This window comes from Sorex fumeus, unplaced genomic scaffold, assembly GCF_029834395.1.
Source record: "Sorex fumeus unplaced genomic scaffold, SorFum_2.1 ptg000042l, whole genome shotgun sequence".
NCBI classification, from domain to species: Eukaryota; Metazoa; Chordata; class Mammalia; order Eulipotyphla; family Soricidae; genus Sorex; species Sorex fumeus.
In genome coordinates, this window is record NW_026606099.1 from 2975238 (window position 1) to 2984717 (window position 9480).

General features: G+C 40.9%; 1 protein-coding gene across 2 annotated transcripts in view; it reads right to left on the reverse strand.

Moving 5' to 3' along the window:
* The window catches only part of USP18 (ubiquitin specific peptidase 18), a 55877-nt gene extending 46733 nt beyond the window's left edge, over nt 1-9144 (reverse strand). For both annotated transcript variants that reach the window (XR_008793296.1, XM_056120157.1), the window contains exon 1: nt 9009-9144. The gene's annotated coding sequence lies outside the window, so the exon portion shown is untranslated. The remainder of the gene's footprint in view (nt 1-9008) is intronic.
* Nucleotides 9145-9480: the final 336 nt, after the last annotated feature.

The window sequence follows — 9480 nt, forward strand, 5'->3', positions numbered from 1 at the left end:
ACCTCCAGCCAGAATGAGCCTTGGCCCTCCATGTTTTGTACATTCCTCTTGTGTGTTCTATCTCTGTGCCTCCAACTGAAAGAATATTCATGTATGACTGAAACCCAAGCATGAATAGCTTTGCAATGTTTTGTCTCACAGTGATTCATAAAAATAAAATTTTTAATTAAGAAAATAACTCCTTTAAGTCCCAAATTCTGGAACATTCTGCCTATATTTTTCTTGAGGTGTTTTATGGAATCTGGTCTAATCTTTAGGTCTTTGATTCATTTTGAATTAACTTTTGTATAAGGTGTGAGATAAGGGTCTATTTTTGTTTATTTATATTTGCATGCAGCCTGTCCAGATTTTTCCAACACCATTTGTTGAAGAGCTAAGTATTTATCATTGAATTCTCAGTTTTAATCCATTAGTCTGACAATATATCCTTATTCTAGTCCTGTTATAATTACATCACTTCATAGAATATTTTCAAATCAAATAATGCAATACCTCCAAATTTCTTATTTCTCAGAATGATCTCAGAATGATTTCAGATATTTGTGTTGTTTTATAACTCCAGGCAAATTTTATCAGTTATCATTATTATTCTTTGAAGAATTTCATTGGGATTTTGATTGGGATTGAATTGTAGCTATATAATTATTTAGGTAGAATGGTCATTTCGGCAATGTTTCTTCTTCTAATACGTGAACATGGAATATTTTTTTCATTTCCTAAGGTTCTCCTCTATTTCTTTCTTCAATGACTTGTAATTCTCCAGGTAAAGTTCTTTCACCCTTTTTTGGTAAGCTGATTCCTAGATACTTCATGTTTCCGACGTTATTTTGAATGGGAGTAGTCTTTTTTTCTCTTTCTCTTCTAGTTCACTATTTTCATATAAAAATACAAAAGATTTTTATGTATTCATTTTCAGCCTTATACACTGATTTGTTGTTTCTAAAAATGTTTTAGTGGAATCTTTAGGATCTTTGCTGTATATATCATGTCGTTGAAAATATTTCATCATTCAAGTGAATCAATTACAAGAAAAAATACCTTACAATAATGTGTAAGGACTATCAGGGTTTTTTTCATTCTATTTACCTTCAATATCACTTAAGGATCTTTTGGTTTACCTTTATTATGCTTAGTATTTCCGATTATAACATTTCAACTACAGACTATTCATTTTCATTGTACTATCGTTTTATGTGTAAAAATTCATTTTATGCTTTAAAAATCATTTCATATATGTTTAAGAATAAAAATGATGTAGTCATAAGGAAAGATAAACTCATGCATGTAATTTGCTGCAACTTGGATATAATTGAAGACTATCATGTTAAGAGAAGTAAGTCATAAGAAGGTCAGATACTGGATATTCTCACATATCTGTAGTATACAGAATAACAAGACAAGGAAATGCAAAGTGCCAGTGTTGAGCTTACCCTTGATCAGTGACTATGGAAAGAGAAAGGTCATGGTAAGAGAGGAATGGAGAGGAGATGCTGAAGAGACTGACAGAGGTGCGGTACGTGTTCATATCTAAGTCACAGAGCTAGTGGTGATGTAAGTATGGAACCCAAACTAAAATAATCAAACTTTTAAATATTTCTGTTAAGATGGCAGGCTAGACCATCCTGCCGGCAGGCACGCGTCCTTGGCCAATACCGCCGCCTTCCCACCTTTCCCCCTCCCCGCCCTCCGCCCCAGGTCTGTGAACATCTCGGACCCACCATCCCCGCGCCCGCGCCCGCTCCCTTGGAACCGGACCAGTCCCTCTCCCACCGCCAGGACCTCAGGGACCACCGTCCTGCCCGCAGGAGCGCACCGTTCGCCAACGCCGCTGCCTTGCCCCCGCCCCAGGTCGCCGAACATCTTGGACCCACCATCCCCGCGCCTGCACCCTCGGACCGGACCCCTGCCTCTCCTGCTGCCTAGATCGCGGACCACCATCCTGCCTGCAGGTGCACACCCTTCCCCAACGCCACCGCCTTGTCCCCAACCCAGGTCTGTGATCCCCATCTTACAGCAAGGCAGGGAGCCTGGCTGCCACAGCAGGGGCGTGTCTCCTACACTCCTACAGTAGTGGGCGTGGCCTCGGCTGGGTCTGTGGCCAATCTCCCCAAGTTATTCCTTCCCCCGCCCCCCGCAATCTGGAATCACTCCTCAATCTTCATCACCTAAATCTGTAAGTAACATCCTAGCTATGGCAAACACAATAGTCCACTAGTCTATTCCAGTTGCATCAAAATACTAGTGAACACAAGAAGCTGTACAAAGCCCAATATAAAAGAGGACGTCCTCCGAAAATATCACTAAAGTCTACACATAAGGCACAGAGGAACACAGACCAAAAAAAAAAAAAAAGGCGACCTCCGTGATTGAGCTCATCCAGATTCCTTTCTTGCCACAAGAGGGAACAGTGACATTCACTGGAAGGTCACACCTCCCTTACAACCACAGCAAAATGAAGAAACAGCGTAAATCCCCAGCACTTGTAGAGGATGGTGAAAAGAGTCCAGAAGCCTCAATAGGCGACACCCACAAATATGGCAAAGAATTCAGAGATGAAATGTTGAAGATGTTCAATGAACTCAAAGAAATGGTGGAACAGACATCCAGTAAATTAAATGAGGACATGAAAGAAATAATGGAATGGGCAGCCAAGAACATACAGGAAGAAATGAAAGCAGAAATTGGAAAGCTTCACACAGAAGTGTCAAGAATAAAGGATTCGGTAGATGAAATAAAAAACTCAGTGGGTGCCTCAACAGTAGTATGGCTACAGCCAAAGACAGAATCAGCGAGCTTGAAGATGAGCTTCAGGAGCTTACAGACAACAACATACAATGGGAAAAGACCTCAAGATTGCTCTAGGATGAATCAGAGACCTAGGGGACGATTTCAAGGGGAGCAACATTAGAATCATTGGAACACCAGAAGGACAGGGAGGAAACCCTAATGAAAAAACCACAGTTAAAGAAATAATTGCTGTAAAGTTCCCAGAGCTGGAGAATGAAGGCATTCGGATTCAAGGAGCCCGAAGTGTCCCAGCTAAAAGAGACCCTAATAAGAAGACTCCAAGACATATCATAGTCAGAATGATGGATGTCACGGATAGAGACACAATAATGCAAGCAGCAAGGTAAAAGGAGGAAATCACATACAAAGGAGCACCCCTCTAATTAAGCCCGAAGACAATGGTGGGATATAGTAAAAAAAAAAAAAACTCAATGAAATGAATGCTTCACCAAGAATACTTTAACTGGCTAAACTCTCACTTAAACTCGAAGGAATGATAGACACTTTTATGGATAAACAACAGCTTAGGAACTTCATAGACTCAAAACCAAACCTAAAAGAAGGACTAAAGGGGCTACTGTAAGACAAGAAAAGCCCTACAAGCACAACAAAACCCTACAGAAAGATGCACAAAACCCCATGATGATAATCTCGCTCGATGTCAATGTCTAAATGCACCAATTAAGGGACACAGAGTGGTAAAATGGATTCTGAAACTGAACCCAACATTCTGCTGCCTTAAAAAAAAAAACATCTGAACAGTCAAAGCAAACACAAACTGAAAGTCAAAGTATGGAAAACAATCCTGCAAGCAAAAAACTCGTTCAAAAAAGCTGGGGTGGCCCTAATCTGACAACATAGATTTCAGGTTGAAAAAGATCAGAAGGGTCAGTGTAGGATATTGAGCTCCTATTTGATCCAGCAATACCATTTTTGGGAATATATCCATCCCGGAGAGCCAAAATAAATATAGTAGAAATGGCATCTGCACTTGTATGTTCATTGCTGCACTGTTTACAATAGGCAAAATCTGGAAAAAACCCAAATGCCCAAGAACAGATAACTAGTTAAAGAGACTCTGGTACATTTATACAATGGAATATTATGCAGCTGTTAGAAAAGATGAAGTCATGAAATTTGCATATAAGTGGATCAACATGGAAAGTATCGTGTTAAGTGAAATGAGTCAGAAAGAGAGGGACAGACATAGAAAGATTACACTCATCTGGACTATAAAGTATCAGAATGGGAGACTAATACCCAAGAATAGTAGAGATAAGGACCAGGAGGTTTACTCCAAGACTTGGAAGCCAGCCTCAAATGCTGGTTGGAAAGGCAGCTCGGATAGAGCAGGGAACACCTAGTAAGCGGTGTTTGGAGGACCCCCTTGGGTGCCATATGTAGACTATAGATCCAACACAATGGCCACTCAGTGCCTCTATTGCAAACTACAACACCCAAAAGGAAAGAGAGAACAAAAGGGAATGCCCTGCCACAGAGGTGGGGTGGGGAGGGGGGTGGAAAATGGGCACTGGTGGAGGGATGGGTACTGGATCATTGTATGACTGAAGCACAAACACGAAAGTTTGTGAGTCTGTAACTGTACCTCATGGTGATTCACTAATTAAAAAAAAAAAGATCTCAGGCAGTAGGAGAGAACTCAGGCACATTGGCAGAGAAAAGTTAACACTGGTAGTGGGATTGTTATTGCAACATTGTATGCCTGAGACTCCTTATGAACACATTTGTAACTCACAGTACAGAAATAAAAATTTATTTAAACCAAAAGAATAAAGTAGGGCCGGAGCGATAGTACAGCTGGTAGGGCATTTGCCTTGACCTGGTTCAATCCCCGGCATCCCATATGGTCCCCCAAGCACCGCCAGGAGTAATTTCTGAGTGAAGAGCCAGGAGTAACCCCTGAACCACTGAGCATTGGTGGATGTAGCCAAAAAAAGAAACAAAAAAGAATAAAGTAAAATTAAACAGGATAGTGTAGTGAAATAACTTTTTAGGGGAATAGGTTTGGGGACTGTTTCAGAAATTTTTCCTGGCTCTGTGTACAGACAGCATCCCTGGCCATGCTCAGGCCATACACAGTGGTGAGAATCACACCAGGGTTAACCATATGCAAAGCAAGTACCTTCATTACCTTTTAGAATATCTCTCTAAACCCGAAAAACTTTAATATCATTTTACACACTCTTTCAAAGATACTTATTTCCCCTACAATTCATACTAAATGATTTTTTAAAGGGAGATTTTTTTTTGTTGCTATCAACTTCCACCCCTCATCCCCCACCCCCCGCGAAGTGTCCTTTTAAATTTAAGAGTTCGACATGGATTATAGCACTGTAAGCACTGTCCTCCCGTTGTTCATCGATTTGCTCGAGTGGGCCCAGTAACGTCTCCATTGTGATATTTGTTGTTACTGTGTTTTTGGCATATCAAATACGTCACAGGTAGCTTGCCAGACTTTGCCGTGTGGGCGAGATACTCTCGGTAGCTTGCCAGTCTCTCCGAGAGGGACAGAGGAACTGAACCCGGGTCAGCCAGGTCAGCCCTGTGCAAGGCAAACGCCCTAGCCACTGTGCTATCGCTCCAGCCCAGCATAGATTATAATAGTTAAAAATAAAATTAAAATGCAATTATTAGAGTTAATAAATTATGACATGCTCATGGAATGGGATGTTAGGGTACTATTAAAAATCATTTTAAAGGGGCCAGAGAGATAGTACAGTGGGTAAGGCCCTTGCCTGGGTTCTTTCCAGCATGCTCTCTGGTCCCCTGAGCCTGCCAGGAGTGATCTCTGAGCACAGAGCTAAGACCAAGCCATAAACACAGTTGGGTGTGTTCGTCACATACACACACAAAATTAAATAAAATGAAACTATTTTAAGGTTGGGGAAATAGCTCAAAAGGTTGGAGCAAATACTACGAATGCAGGAGATCCAAGTTTGATCACCAAAACTACATGGTTCCCTGAACAACACCAGAAGTGACCCTTAAACACAAAACTGGTGTTCAGCTGCCTCTGAACACCACCAAGTAAGGCTCCCCAAATCATTTTATATTATTTAATAAGATAAAGAACTTATTATTATTAAGAACTAAATTACTATATTGTTAACTAAAAAAGATAGAAACTATAATTATGGAAATTTTGCTTAGCATAATATCACTCCCAAACAAGTACACAAAAAACACTGAAACAAATTATTTAAAAATGGCATTAAAAGGTACCTCATACAAATCATTTTTATCTTCATTACTTCCCCTAAATTTCCAAGTGTCTTATACTTTGTTAATACATAAAGAAATAATTCATTAGAAGACAATTTTAAAGGAGACGTAATTCATAATTTTTCTTATTCCAAGACCCCCCCAAAATTAATGAAAAATAGGTAAGAAGTACTGAGGTTTCTTTTCTCAATTTTTTTACAAATGTGAAAGAAAGGAGAGTATATAGAACTGGAACACAGCTGTTAGTGGCACGTTATATTGTATTCATGCAAATGGCTAAAGAAAACTCTTTTTCTTAATAAATATTCATATTCAACGCTCAGACACAATTTTTCCTCTTATGAGGCTCAGCCTAGGAGAGTTTAACTAAAAGAGAAATGATAGTAGTACAAAATTCTATAAGTAATTTTGAAACCACATTGAAAGAAATGTGATATGGCATGACAGAAGTGTTTTTCAGAGACATTCTGAGCTCTAGAAGAACACTGAAAATATTAGGTTTTCAGTCAAAAAAAAGGCAATAAAGCCAGTAGAGCATATTGTCTGGGCAGCCAAGCAGGTCAGATTCCAAAGGCGTAACAGAAAGCAGATATCTTCAGAGCTGATCACTGAGGAGTGACAGGTGGGTAGGGCACCAGAAGTCAGGAAAGTGAAACTTTAAGGACAATGAAGAAAAAAAAAAGTGGGAAAAGAAAAAACCTGGAGTTAAGCAGGGTACGACAAGGGTCTAAAGAGGGGACAGGGAGACTGGAAGAGGCGAAGAGATAGTCGAGCTGGAAGGGCACTTGCCTTGCACACAGTCAGATCGGTCCTCAGCACCCAATATGGTCCTCTACGATCACCAGGAGTGATCCCAGAACACAGAGCCAGGAGTAAGCCTGAGGACCACTGGGTATCCTCCCCCACCCTGACTACTCCACACACCCCGCCACACACACACACAAAGAGAGAGAAAAAATAGATATTTTTCCAAGGAAACTCCATTCTCTCCTTTCCCAAACTCAAACATTAATGAAAAAAATGTATTCCAACACAGGATGTTTTTACAGTAAAATTATTCTGGTGTTCGGAACGATAGCACAGTGGAGAGGGCCTTGCCAGCAGCCAACCTGGTTTTGATCCCTGGCGTCCCATATAGTGCCCTGAGCATAGCCAGGAGTCATTCCTGAGTGCAGAGCCAGGAGTAACCCCTGTGTATCCCCGGGTGTGACCCAAAAAGCCAAAAAAAAAAAAAAAAGAAAGAGAGAGAAACAGAATAGATATAATTCGTTCTATTTAAAGAAGCTAAGAAGCGGTCAGTCTTTTCAGAAGAAATAGGGTTTTGCTATTTGAGGGTGAAGTTCTCAGTCACATTCAGAGACAGTCACTCCAAATATTGTGATATGCGGGGCATTTGATGGTATTCTATAAATGAAAGTGGAACTTAACATATACCTGTTACTCTTCTACCCACTTTGTTCCTATTAGGTAACGTTGGGTAACCTACATATCTAGATTTAACTCTCTGCCTTACTCTGCATAAATAACACTCCCAAAAATAAAGTTTTTAATTGTTTATAAAACATTTGCCTAGTTTTCTAAAACTATTTTCAAGTAAAATTCCCTGATGCACTCAGTTAAAACCTCAGTTTTCTTAGGGCACCCTGGAAGGGGGTGGGTGAGACTCCTCCCCACCCCAAGGGACCCAGCCCCAGCAGCCAAAAATTTCCAGAACCCAGCTGCTGCCATGCCCACACCATAGCTGCTCTCCACACGCTCGGGCCGACCTCACCCATGAGTGAACCTCTGGAAAAACCCAAGTATGTGGGACTTTGTGATTGAGAACTCTGGGTTCAACGGGATGGGGAACGAAGATCCTCCCTCCATACTCTCTGGTGACTATGCAGTCATGCCCATAAACTGCCTCTGACTGGTGCCAGATAGTCTCATCACTGGCTACCTTCCAGATTGCATGTCCTTCTCTCCCAGAAGGGAGCATAACATGACGCTCACCATAATCACGCCACCAGACCCCACACCAAGCTGTTTCACTTGGGGCACCCCGGAGGGGGGAGGGTGAGACCCCTCCCTGCCCCAAAGAACCTGGCCCTGGCAGCCAGAAACCTTCAGAACCCAGCCGCTGCCATGCCCAATGCTGCTTTCCACACACTCAGGCCAAGTATCACCCACAAGTGAATCTATTCCTGGACTGTGCAGTCACATTCAAAGCCATCCGATACTTCAAACCACACACCCTACCCATACTCCAATATGACTGCACCATATTTGATAGGGTTCAAAGTAGGAGGCAGCCAACCTTAGAGGGAAATATACATTACACACACACACACACACACACACACAAAACACACAAGGCTCAACCTTTAACAACATGTTAATGATCTCTTATAGAAGGGCTTAATGGCCCCTGGGTGAAATACAACAACCTCCACACCCTTTCCTCTAATGATACTTTTTTTGTAGCATTTTCAGGGGTTTTTCATAACAAACAATACAAAATGTATTATTTCGGTTCTGTTTTGGGGCAGGGGTTCAGGATGAGAAAATTCGAAATATGGTGGTGGGAAGGAGTAATGGTGGTGGGATTGGTGTTTGAATATTAAATGTAATGAAATGAGTGAACCTCCGGAAAAAAAACAGGTATGTGGGACTTTGTGATTGTTGTTGCAGGAATTTCAAAAGTATTTTATTAGAACATACATAAGAAAAAATTAGCAAAGATGCTGAATTAAAGATTAAGTAGAATTCATTTCTACTTTACACATTTGTCTGCATTGAGCTTTTTTTAAAAGCTTGTAACATTTTAGAATTTCTCTTAAAATTGAATGCAGTTATTTTAAGAATCCAAATAAATATATCAATATGGAAATATATGTAGTGAAAATACAAACCACTTACTCACGTAATTTTCTTAATTATCAATACCCCATTTGATATCTTTTTTGGAAGGAAAGTTTCCAAAATAGCAAAAGACTTACCTAAGTTCCACGCAAATGCCAAACCTCCACTGATTGAATGGATGCTGGGTGAGCTCAGAAAAGACTTCCTTAGGATTTGACAGTGAATGAAGACAGGCAGGGAGAGCTGCCCTCGCGTGCTTCCCGGTCGCCTGGCTCTGTGGGGACTGCCCTGGCTCTGCTGTCTGCACTGCTGGGCTTTCGTTTCCACTGAACGGAAAGTGAAACTAAACTCGGGGCTGGAGGAGCCAGGACTCCAGGAAGCTTACCGGGACTGCCCGAGTGCTCAGAAAAAAATATTATTCTCCCCCGTAGACTTTATAAAAACACTATGGTTTACAAAGCTGTTCATGATGAGTTGTTCATGAATATTGCTTTCAATATTCCAAGATGCCTGAGTGTTTTTATTTATTTATTTATTTATTTATTTTAATGGAATCACCAGGAGATACACAGTTACAAAGTTGCTCATGATCAGTTTTCAGTCATGCAA